The 12108-nt window shown below is 39.5% G+C and overlaps 2 long non-coding RNA genes across 7 annotated transcripts; one reads left to right on the forward strand and one right to left on the reverse strand.

The window, feature by feature from the left end:
• Positions 1-232: 232 nt before the first annotated feature.
• LOC104585745 (uncharacterized) lies at positions 233-10628 on the forward strand. Of its 6 annotated transcripts, none has more exons than XR_016080271.1 (4): positions 233-430; positions 526-668; positions 6407-7913; positions 8158-10628. It is a non-coding gene; the product is annotated as an uncharacterized LOC104585745 (long non-coding RNA). The 6 variants fall into 6 exon arrangements; XR_016080273.1 differs by lacking the exon at positions 8158-10628 and having other exon boundaries at positions 6407-7565; positions 7662-8018; XR_016080274.1 differs by lacking the exon at positions 8158-10628 and having other exon boundaries at positions 6407-7365; positions 7453-8018.
• A 154-nt stretch (positions 10629-10782) lies between these two features.
• LOC104585746 (uncharacterized) lies at positions 10783-11572 on the reverse strand. The gene is made up of 2 exons (XR_733351.3): positions 11192-11572; positions 10783-11043 (listed from the first exon to the last, which is right to left on the reverse strand). It is a non-coding gene; the product is annotated as an uncharacterized LOC104585746 (long non-coding RNA).
• Positions 11573-12108: the final 536 nt, after the last annotated feature.

Below are 12108 nucleotides of genomic sequence, written 5' to 3' on the forward strand. Positions count from 1 at the left end.
AGCTAAGCCGGCGGTTGTAAGACGGCAGTCATAAGAAACACTGGCCTTGATGCATCAATGGTGGCCGTTTTATCATAAGTTCATAACTGCCACCATTGAATTAAACCGAAGAAATGGTTAAAACAGGGTGGCGGTTCAGTGAACTAAACCGGCGGTATTTGCATTGAACCAGCCGATTCAGTGAATTAAAACTGGTCAATGCTTTCCCTCCATTTCTAAAATCACATGGAGCCGCGCGATTTCTACGAGCAATATGACTCTACTTCCCTACTTTCTCTCCTACACAACTCTACTTCTCCACTTTCTCTCCCACACAACAACAATGATATAGAAAGTTTCCTTCGTTGATCGAGATTCTGAATCATTGAGGTCGGATTTATATTCAATCGACGCATTGAGAGCTGTGAAATTCAACAAATAGTCGAGAAAGGTACGTTCATCGACCCCTGTATTTTTTATACCCCATTCGTCTTTCTCTATAAATTATAAAATCCTAATCTTGCTTTTTTTTTTTTTTCATCTTAGGGCGAGAACAGCTACTGCTCTGCACTCCTAGTACGCAGAAGTTCAATCTATATTTTCTTTATGCTCGTGGTTTTGATTTCTTTCCCCTTAGTGGTGACGAGGCTCTTAAACTTTTTCAAGAGGATCTTGCGCTATTAGATATTGTAAGATCCTATACTCCATATTAATTTATTTACGCTATCTGCTTTTCTTGCTTTGGTTCTTATACGAAGATGAGTACATGTGTCGTAGATCAAGTAAATGCAAGTTTTTTTGTTGCATTGGTTCTATACTCCTAGCACCAAAATGATTGCTGTTCTTGTACGTTTTTTTGTTCGTCAATTGTAAATTTCGGGTTTTTGTATGCTGATGGATTCTTGAATTAAGTGCATTGTGCATTGGTAGGATCAATTATACTTGTACAGTTCTAGTTCTTGATAGTTTTGATAACACTTAAGTTGTAGTTAATTCTGCTTCAATATAGTCCTTTCTTCAGTGAATTTGATTTCTTTGTAAATATATGATTCACCAAGAAAGTCCCTTTTTTGGGTTTAATAGCGAATTATTTTTAGTGAATCCTAGATTTGATAGAAAAGACATGTTAATTTTGCTTTGACAATAATGCTTAAGTGGGTTTAGGATGGTCTGTTAATTTGATAGGGTGAAGCGAAATTTGTGCTTAGAAAGCCATGTTAATCTGTTGAACTTAGAAAGCCATGTTAATTGCTAAAGGTAAGATTGTTAAAAGGAGATTTGCATTAACTTAATATTGTACAAATTCACATATTACAGTCATTTGGGCAGGCCTATTTTTTAAACCGGGAGAAGAAATTTCTATGAGAAGGCTAACAGATTTCCCTTATGTAATGGTTTGTTAGGACATCTTCCCATGAGTGAGTCTGCTCCATTTGTTGCAAATAGTAGGTTTCTGTGCAATTAAAGCACTTCCCTTTTACATACTGTACAAATTGTGCTGCTTTTTCTGGCTTTTGCAAGTAAATCAAAATGTTTGCATATTTGAACACTAGCACATGGAAGGATAATTGATTGGCCCTTGCATTTATAGTCAAAAATGCCAACAATGCTTGGGCTTTCTTTCAGGGACATAAGATCTTTTTCTATATCAAATTTTTCTGAGAATGTTTAATAGTTTTTCCAGCTAAGAATTAAAATAACACTTCAGTGGCGTCTCATGGAATTAATATCTGCATCATGATAGTAAGGAGAATAATGAACTCTTGTCCCCCATATAGCCATATGTGCTCTCTGTGCAAGAATGATAACACAATGATGGCACAACAAAGGATAGATGCTAAGAATCATTTAGAAAATCAAAATTAAAGACTGAGGCCACTATCTCTAGTGAGTTTAAAATAGTACTTGTATTACCTAATCTTGTATGTCAGGATTGTTTAAGCTCTCTGGTCTCTAGGAAGAAAATGTGATTAATGTATATTCTAATAGGTCTTCTATTGACTATCAATTGCCTTTTTGGTAGGATGTTTAGATATTATATAGGGAAGACTACTGAAGTATCCTTAGGTCCAAACTCCAAGGAGTAAGAAGAATATGGATAGGTCTGACCAATCCAACCATGGTCAGACTGGTGATGTAGGATGTATAGAAACTTCTGTTTTATGGGCTTGGAACAGGGTTTGGGAGTAGACCTGTTCATGGACCGGGCTCGGGCTTGGCTTTTGCCAAAATTTGAATGGGGCCCAGCCTGAAGCCTGAGCCTGACATAGTGTAAGTTAGGCCCGAAGCCTGGCTCGTGAACAGGTCTATTTGGGAGTTAACTATAAATCTGGAAATCATGTTTAGAGTAAGAGGATTTATGAAGAATAGGATGGGTCAGTTATCTATTAAAAAAAGTATAGGAAGGGTTGGTACAAAAGCAATTTTAAAAAGGAAATTAAGAAAACAGAAGGGAAGAAGGGATAAGTGATTGCTGGAGTCAGCACAACAGGTTCCTTGGCATCAACACCAACCAAAGCATGGAGTCTGCACCTTCGGTTGTTTGAATCACTCCAACAGCAGTAATAGAAAAAGAGAATATACACAATGACAAATTAACGGGAAAATGGAAGGTTTTATAGGATCATCTTTGATAGGGTGAAGTGAAATTTGTGCTTAAATGGGTTGAAGCCAAGGTAGTGCACTGAGTAAAAGCATTGGATGCATTTGCACCTTTTACAATAGATGACATCATTAGGAATTGGTAGCATGTCACATCCTCTTCTATAATAATTCCCTTTTTTTTTCACAGAGACTCTATTCTGGACTTGTTGGCATTGAGTACTATAAGAAGGCAGAATTATGAACAATACACTGAACAGAAGTCATGTAGCCAACCCCACATAGTGGACAGGGCTTAGACGATTGGCTAGATTAGAAACAACAGAGTGTCCATGCAGGATCATGGAAACTTGGACACACTTAAAGGGAGATTAATAAATGTGAATTGGGGCTAGGCACTAGCTACAAGTGAACACCATGTTAAGCCAATAGCCTCACAGAGGTAGGGGTGAATAGAATTTAGAAGTATTGAGGATTAATTCTCCAATGATGGAGTTTGTAAATTCTTAGTGGTGGCTAGGCTAGAAAAGGCTAGCCTGCCCTCAAGGGGTGCTTGGAACATGAAAGTTGTACCTTATTTTTACAATATATAATTATATAAAAAAATTAATTGTGGCTGATCAAAACAAGAATTCAGCTTTTATCACAAATACAAGTTTCTAGTGTTCAAGGATAATCATAATTGATTAAATTCTGAGTGGATTGTACACCTTTAGCTAAAAGGAAAAAAATCACAAGTCAAATATATACTTATATTAACCAATCTAAAAAATCAATACTTTTATTATAGCTAATATCAACTAAACAGAAGATAGAAAAAATACTAACCTTTCTGCAAGCATTGCTGACCCTTCTTCAAATAGTTCTTCCACTATACCTACAGTTGACAGACTTTTTGCTAGTTTATTTGTAGAATCAGAGGACCTCTTCCTGAATATAAGAGCTCTACGATTATTCTGCTTTTTGGGAGGGTCTACATGTGTTCTTCCCTAGTGAACACAGGAACCAATTTCTGTAGGCTGATACTTTGACTATAGACTGACAAATTTTGTTCTAATTTCTGTAGGTTGAACTTTAACCTACCCATTACCACCAGCAGTAGCTATAGTTCTCTACCCTGGACACCCTGAGCTTTACTTTTCTACTCTTCATTAAGAAATTTGAAACTAGTTAGCATGTTGCCTTGAGATAATCAACTATGACTGCTATAGCATACCTTTTTTTTAGGAATTCACTAGAGGCAACCAAACAAATGAGTGATGTAGCAATCCACCAAGTAGGTTATTACTAAATCATATTGAATTTGATAGTCTCCAAACAAACAACTTCAACTTACAATCTTTTATGTTTATAGGTTGCAAATAGAATTTGATCTCATTGATGAAGGTAGCCTAAAATTAATTGAGCATAAATGATTTTTCACACACTAGATGGGGTTCTCTGGACCCACAAGTCAAATTCAGTTTACACATTTCAATGCAAGTCCTGCTAAGCAGGCCAGCAATTCAAGCCAGTCACTACTCACTAGCATCTCAACCATTCACCAACTTTCCTAATTGTGATTCACATCCACTGTCAGTACTTGCTAATGAGTAAACAGAAAAGAAAGAATATAAAAACAATTGATCAAATCAACAATAATAAAAAACACCATTTATGCCCAAATCTCACCCTTCAACTGGAACACTATCCTTTATATTCTCTTATGACAGCATGGATGTCCAATTTGGATATGGACTCAGTCAAAGAGAAAGGCAGTAAACAAGAATATCAGGATGCCTGAAATTACTGAAATCTCTGGAACATTTTATCTGTAGACCCTCATAAGACCAATACTAAGGAAGTTGAAGAGCATGCTTCTTTTTGCAGAAATGTTGTGGGATACTTCCCATACAGAAAATCATCAAGAAGCAGTGACATCGATAATCCTCAAGATTGCAGATGCATTCTATAGAGGAACTCCTTCCAACTTCTCAGAACTCCCACCTCTGCTACTGCTACTACTGGAAGAGTTTTCTGAAACATTCTAAATTATTCAGTAGTATTTATTGCTGACAAGTACAATGCTAGAGTAGAGATGAATCTCAAACAGATCTGATTGACAGTGCTAGGGAACAATTTCAGTTGCTGATCCTTAGGAGTGGCTTATCATTACCTTTAGGACACAAATCAAGATCAGATAAATGAAAAAGCACCAGGCTGGACCTTAGCCTGCCCATTGCCAGATTAGAACTTCTGTTCTTTAAGCTTAACATACCACATGCCATTCCTAGTTGTATTATAACTCTTCAATCTGCACCCTCAGATCTAGATAGTTATCCTGATATGAAAATAAAGTAAGAAGCTGAGTGCTACAATGCACTGATGTGTTGCAGCCTGTCCTGACCCAGATCTCAGCGATCACATGCTCGGCATGCTGGACCTTCTCAGCCCGAGTCAGATGTGGGTGCTAAATTAAGTGCTGAAACAGAATATCAAGCTTGCAGATCTATTTATTAAAGCTTTCAATTAACTTAGAGTAGATTTTATCATAACCATATTATTGGGGTAGGGGTAACCTTGTCATTGTAGTGGAGTATATCAGATAGCTAGGGTGGTGATAAATTTTTTTGATAATTCTTTTCCTGTTTGGATTTTATAATAACCATTACCGGTTAAATTAGGAACTTTTCATTGTACTGGTTGTCTTTGGAGCAATCAGTCAGAGCTGGATTAATCTTCCAAGGTACCCTTCGTAGTACATAGCCTCTCTTCTAGGAATAGATTTCATTATATAGTATTTGATTTGGTAATATGTTATTTGGGGTTTAATGCAGTAGGAATGATCCAACATATATTGAGGGAGTGCAAAAATTTATTGAATTTGCTGTTGTTAATGGATCTTGTGGTGGTAGGATATTGTGTCCATGTAAAAAATGTGTCAACTCTATATTAGAAGATAAAGATGAAGTCTTGGGGCATTTATTGTGGAATGGGATGATGCCAAGTTATACTAATTGGACTGAGCATGGGGAGAAGAAAAAGAATCTTAATGGAAATAATGCACCAAATGTGGATGTTGATATGCATGGAATGTTGCAGGATGTTTTTGGAATATCAGACCAAGTGTATGAACAAGTGAATGAAGAAACTGAGGGACTAGATGCATATGCAGGGGTGGGGTCTAGTACAGTAGCTAAAGAATATTACAATTTGCTAGGTGATGCTGAACAAGATTTGTACCCAGGCTGTAAAAAATTCACAAAATTATCACTTATAGTGAGGCTATTTCAGATTAAGTTCCTTTGTGGGTGGTCTGACAAATCGTTTACCATGTTACTTGAGCTATTGAAAGAGGCTCTACCAGAAGGTGAGGTATTGCTGAGTTCGTATTATGAAACAAGGAAGATTATAAGGCAACTGGGTTTTGACTATACTAAGATTCATGCGTGCCCTAATGATTGCATGTTATATTGGAAGGAAGATGAGCATAGAGACACTTGTAAGGTTTGTGGTACTTCTCGATGGGATCCTTCTTACAACACAAATAATGGCAATGAGGCATCTTCATCTAAACGTAAGGGAAAGATTCCAGCCAAGCTTTTACGCTATTTTCCTTTGCGACCAAGGCTACAGAGGTTATTTATGGCAATGAGGCATCTTCATTCGCTTTGATATTATTGCAAGAAAGCTTATTTAGTATATCATTTTTTTGGTTCAGCATTTTTTTTTTCTTTTGATCAATAACTGGTTGTTGAGGAACAACACTTCCTTCAGTGCAGTACTCGTGTACCAAAACTGGGTGGATGGTTTCCATTGAACTTGTTATTTGCTAAACTTATTACAGAAGCTGGTGAGTTCCCAAAATTTGAAGGAATCTGGCCCTCAAACTGGTTGTTGTTGAGGAAGATGGTGTCCAGTCTCTTGTTGAAAAGCTCTTTCGGGATGGGGCCTGAGAAGTAGTTGAATCTTAGGTCCAAGTAAATGAGGTTTGGAATGAGTAGTCACATGGCAGAAGATATGAGATGCTAATGTCTTTGTTTGCAGAATGGTAGGTATCAAAACAGATTCCTAAATAATTATTTGAATACGTATTTCTTTTTTCCTGGATGCTTAATTATTTGAATAGATGTTTGCAGTATGGGATGTATGCAGAAGATCTGATTGGCCAGAAAGAGAGGAATGCATTTCTCAAGTTACCTTTGATAGACAAGAAGCTTCTGATACAGTCATGGATACTTCTGATTCTGAAGATTATGATGTGAAGTATATGATGGAACAAAATACTAGCATAGTGGGGAAAGAGTTACTAATTAAATCCCATGAATGACCTCACTGGTATCTTTCCAATGCAGAGGTGCAGATTAACTCTGGGAGGATTCCCATATTCCCATTTAGCAGAAATCTAAGGTACTTTTAATTTGAGTTGTAAGATACCCTAACATGCCATTGTGTTATGTTCTGGTTATGATTCTTTCACATTTTTCTAGATTCCCTTGAGGACCAATGAGAGGTGGCCTATTAGATTATGCCAGTGGGGAGATTGAAATTAAGAATTTAATTACTCTGACTGGTTTGATTCCTTGCCTTGCAAGGTTTCGTATGGTAGAAGTATTGAAGTTTATGATAATATTCTGTAAAACTTGCAGATACACAAGATTCATGGCTCGATTAGAAGATAACAACGCCGGTAAGAAACTCATTCAAATTGATGTCAGTTCAGACACTGTTTGCCCATGGTGTTTTGTTGGCAAAAGAAATCTGGATAAAGCTATAACTTCATCAAAGGATAGATTTGATTTTGAGGTTCACTTCCTTGTTATTATTTTTCTTTTTTCCTAAGTTGTTTATTTTTTCACCACATGTTGGATTTACTACTGGTTAAATTTTTAGATTAGATGGCATCCATCCTTAATCCTTCTGCCCCAAAAGGAGTTAACAAGGCAGAATTTTACAGAAGGAAGTTTGGATCTCAGGCTGAACAAATTAAAGCTTGGATGGCGGAGGTTTTTCTCATTTATCAAATCACTTAATATAGAGTTTTTTGTTTCCTTTGTTTTGTTTAGTTAGTAAAAGCATTTTGAAAGCTTTAATTCTTGCAGATATTTCGGGGTCATGGCCTTGATTATGACTTGTCTGGGCTTACATAAGCATGAAATGTGGCTTAATCGTAGATACCATTATGTAGGAGAAAGATGGCCTTTGCCAGAGTTTCAACTAACCATGATTCAATAATTCAGGGGGAATACTTTGGACAGTCACTGGCTCATAGCATTTGCCACCTGATAAGCAGCGTACTCTTGTGGAGGAATTGGGTTTGGGCTACTTCACACGGGAAAGTATATAGGAGACCGGTATGTGTGTATTGTTCTGTTATAAACTTGGTGTACTTTTTTTTTTTGATAAACAGTGTTTGTACTTCTATCTTTTTGTTGGTGTAAACTTGGTGTACTTCTATCTATTTTTTTTGATAAACAGTGTTTATACTTCTATCTTTTTGTTGGTATAAACTTTGGTGTACTTCTATCTATGAACGGATGTTTGCCTTATAATGTGAACTACAAGGGGTCTCTAAAATTAAGGTTGCATTTTTAACAGATATGCCATGATGGAGATGGCATTGGACTCTCCTGATCTACCTATGGAATGCTCTCTGATCTCCATTTAAAAAGATGTAGGTGAAGGCTGCATGACCACATTCTTTCGTTTATTCTGTTGCACTCACTGTTTTCTCCGAAGCAATATTGACCCTATCGGGCCAAGTATGGGAGCTATCAAAATTGATACTTGGATACTTATTTGAATAGATGTTTCTTTTTTCTTGGATGCTTATTTGAATGAATGTTTATTTTTTCATTTCTACTTTTTACTGCAATGATACTTGGAACACTTTAGGTTTCAGCAGGTGTCAACTGAAATTCTTATTAAAAAAAAAAATTTAAACACCTAAGCCGGCGGTCAAACAAACGGCCACTTTTGGTAAAGCATTACACTTAAACCGGCGGTTTATAAAAAGTCTACGCCGGCTGTTCAAACCGCCACCTTTGACGAAATAAAACATTAATGGCAGCGGTTTAATTACATGAAATTTTAGTCTAAGCTGGCGGTTGAAACTGTCGAATTTGATTACAAAATTTAGCTAAACCGGGGTTTATGGAAGTGACAAATTAATCTAAGCCGACGCCCTTAAAACTGCCAGCAAATGTATGGTCGGACGGGTCCCTAGGCCGGCGGCCTTTGTATTCTAGACCGGTGCCCATAACCTAGGGCGACGCAACTATAGACAGCAAGCACTGAACCGCCAGCTGATATCTATGTCGGCGGTTTAGAAAAGCTAGCCGGCGGTTTAGCAAAGGCCGGCTTAGCCATTTTTTTTCTTGTAGTGAAAATAGGAGAAGAAAATGGGTTTCCCTCCCATCCATCAACCGGAGATGAAGAATCTCTGCCCTAAAAACAAAAGTAAAGTGTATCCTTCCCCCTCGTCCTCTCTTCCTTATTATTGCTCAACAAGAGATGCCCTATCCGTGTTAAAGCTCCTCCCAGCTGCGATTCTTGCCCTGGCCTCCGTTCTTTCCCAGAGGACCATGAAGACGATCAATCCACCTTCGATGGTCGAAGAAAAGAAGAAGTGCAAGAAGCCCAACAACGGTGGTAGTATTGTTCATAAGCCTCCCATGCTCGACTACGGGTGCTTCGACTGCTACATGAGCTACTGGTTCAGGTGGAATTCGTCACCCAACATGGAGCTCATACATCAAGCCATTGAGGCATTCGAAGAGCATCTGACCAACAGTGCGAGAACTCAAAGAAGAATGGCAGAAACAAGAAGAAAGACAAGATGGTCGTTGTCTCGTCATCGAGAAACCGTAAGCGGAGACAATGGTGCCAGAGAAAGAGCTCGAAGTGTGGGAAACTATATTAACAGAGCTGGAGACAAGCTGTCTAACCGTTAGCACGCTTTTTGACGTCCGCATAATTTGTAGATCGCGTGACGTCTGCGTGTAAACCAGACGCCACCCGGATTATCATTGGTTGAGCTGAGTAGTCGAACTGGTCCGACCAACGATTCATCCGACAAAGCAGCCTGGACCTCAAGCCAAATCCACTTGTCACATCATGAACTCCCCGCACCAGGTCTGGACCCCTAGTTCGGGGAGTGGGGGGCAATTAATGAAGGGTGATTTGGCCCGACCTCGTAACAGGGGGACACGTGGACACAACCTGATCAAAAGATGACAACTCACCTTAACGAGTGTACAGCAGATCGAGCTCGGGTACCCAACCACCTCGAGCTAAATTGACCTTGGAACAAGCTCACCTCGAGACGAGATCGACTCGATACCAGATCGCAAACAAGAACAGCCCAATGCCAAGGCACACCGGCATCCAACCCAGTTCGGGACTTAAAGACATCAGTCCGGGGATACCGTCACGCCACTATGTGATCCCGAAAATCCCTCCGACGGTTCCCGGACTTCACGGGATCACGCCACGTAACAGCCAGCGTTATCTCCCCTGATCGATTAGGGCGGACTCGACAAACCCTATCAGTTATCCCCCATTAATGCGGAAGCGGATCTCATCGTGACGAGGATCTTGGAACCACTCCGCAAAACCCGCGAGGACTCCATTATACAAGGGCTCCACCCCCCGAGGGTGCAAGGTATGCGTGATTTTCTTGCTCTCAAGCTCTTTACTTTCAAAGCAATTTCAGCTCGCTACTAGCCTACTGACTTAAGCATCGGAGCGACCTCGCCGGGTTAGCATCCCCAGATTCTCTGATATCCTTGTAGGTTCAGTTCGCCGTCCGTCTGAAAACCAGACCACCTCCAACTAGGAGCAGCTACATCGTGCTACATCAGAATTCAAATCAAAATCTGTTATAATCACAATTGGAATGGTTTATTTTCATGGTCTGTTTGGTTTAGAAATCAATTGAAATGGGAATTCATTTTCAAATGAGGAGGGAATGGCCAATGACCATTCCCTCAAATGGGGAATGTCATTAATAAGAATGAGATTCCGTTATTAGAATGAAGTATTTTAAATGGCTTTCAGGCAGCAGCTTATAACATTAGATGAAAATAGCATTTGGTAAAAATCTGGAGACAAAAATAGACTTACTTTTTCAAAAAAAAAAAAAAGACTTACTAAACCCGTAAATCGACGGATTGCTCACTACTCAACGCAAAGCCCTCCCAATGGGGGTAAACGAAGCGAGTATTGATCTAACAAATTTAATTAGACGGCCAATTCTTACATATCCATCGTCGATATTTGTTACATTTAATATTTGGATTTTAATTTGGAATTAATTACCTCCGGGTCCGGGGAAACAAAGTTCACCGGTGTAGCGACGTGGAATACTAAGTCACACCCGGATACAGCAGCGTCGAAGCTTCCCTCATCAGTTAGATCTGCTCGAAAGATTTTCGGTCTCCCAGACTTGCATCTCCAGCAGGTGAGAGACCTTCTTCAGGTTATCTACACAGTACCCGTGAATAATTCTTAGCCACATATCTAACAAATGTTAGGGCGAGGGCATGGACAAACGGAGAAAGAAGAAAGGTATAGAAACTTGGAAGAGAGAAAAAAAAAAGAAGAGAAAAAGGAGGGAAAGGAAGAGACGAACCAGGGTCCCTGACAGTGGTGTTGACAGCATAGCCCTTCTCAAGCAATAATTTGACAAGAAGAGAGGCAATGAAGCCGCTGCCTCCGACGACGCAAGCCGTCCTTTTTAACACCGTCTCCGGTTGTGTGGCCATGTTTCTACTTTCTGCAACTAATAGTATTCTCCTGATCGACAGTATTAGAAAGAGATTGCTGATGATGACAAACCCAATCCATCTCCCCAAATTTTAAACAAGGCCAAGAAACGTCGGCAACATTGATAATTTGGTACTACCGGCCCCTTTTTAACAAGTAGAAACCCCTATCTTTTAAATACAATCAATAACAATTATCAAGTAAAAAGGATAAAAACAAAAAGGGAAATTGTAAATTCACCATGAGTTTTCGCCATTTCACTTGAATTAATCACAATTGTTTATAATGTAAATCCATAATGTCAGTAAGTTTTTATTTTCCAAAACTCACCTTCATTAGTGCACCTTTAATGCTTTTTGATGAGGGCGGATTTGGCCCTCCAATGACATTATGACACATGGCACCTCATGACAACTAGGTGCAACTTGGAAATTCACAGGCAGCTCGCCACCAAGCAGCTCGGCACCTCATGGGCAGCTCACCACCAGGCAGCTCGCCACCAAGCAGCTCGGCACCTCACATGCAGCTCGACACCTCATAGGCAGCTCGCCACTAGGTAGCTCACCACCAAGCAGCTCGACACCTAACAGGCAGCTTGCCACCAAGCAGCCCGACACTTCACAGGCAACTCGCCACTAGGCAGCTCACCACCATGCAGCCTGACACCTTACGGGCAGGTTGCCTCCTAGTCAGACCGACCACCGCATGATAATTCCACGGATCTCACCATCGTACCCCGCGTCTTATGGGATCATACCTTGTAATGGCTATATTAGCTCACCC

The sequence above is a fragment of the Nelumbo nucifera genome, chromosome 1, assembly GCF_055504915.1.
Source record: "Nelumbo nucifera cultivar China Antique chromosome 1, China Antique-T2T, whole genome shotgun sequence".
Classification (NCBI taxonomy): Eukaryota; Viridiplantae; Streptophyta; class Magnoliopsida; order Proteales; family Nelumbonaceae; genus Nelumbo; species Nelumbo nucifera.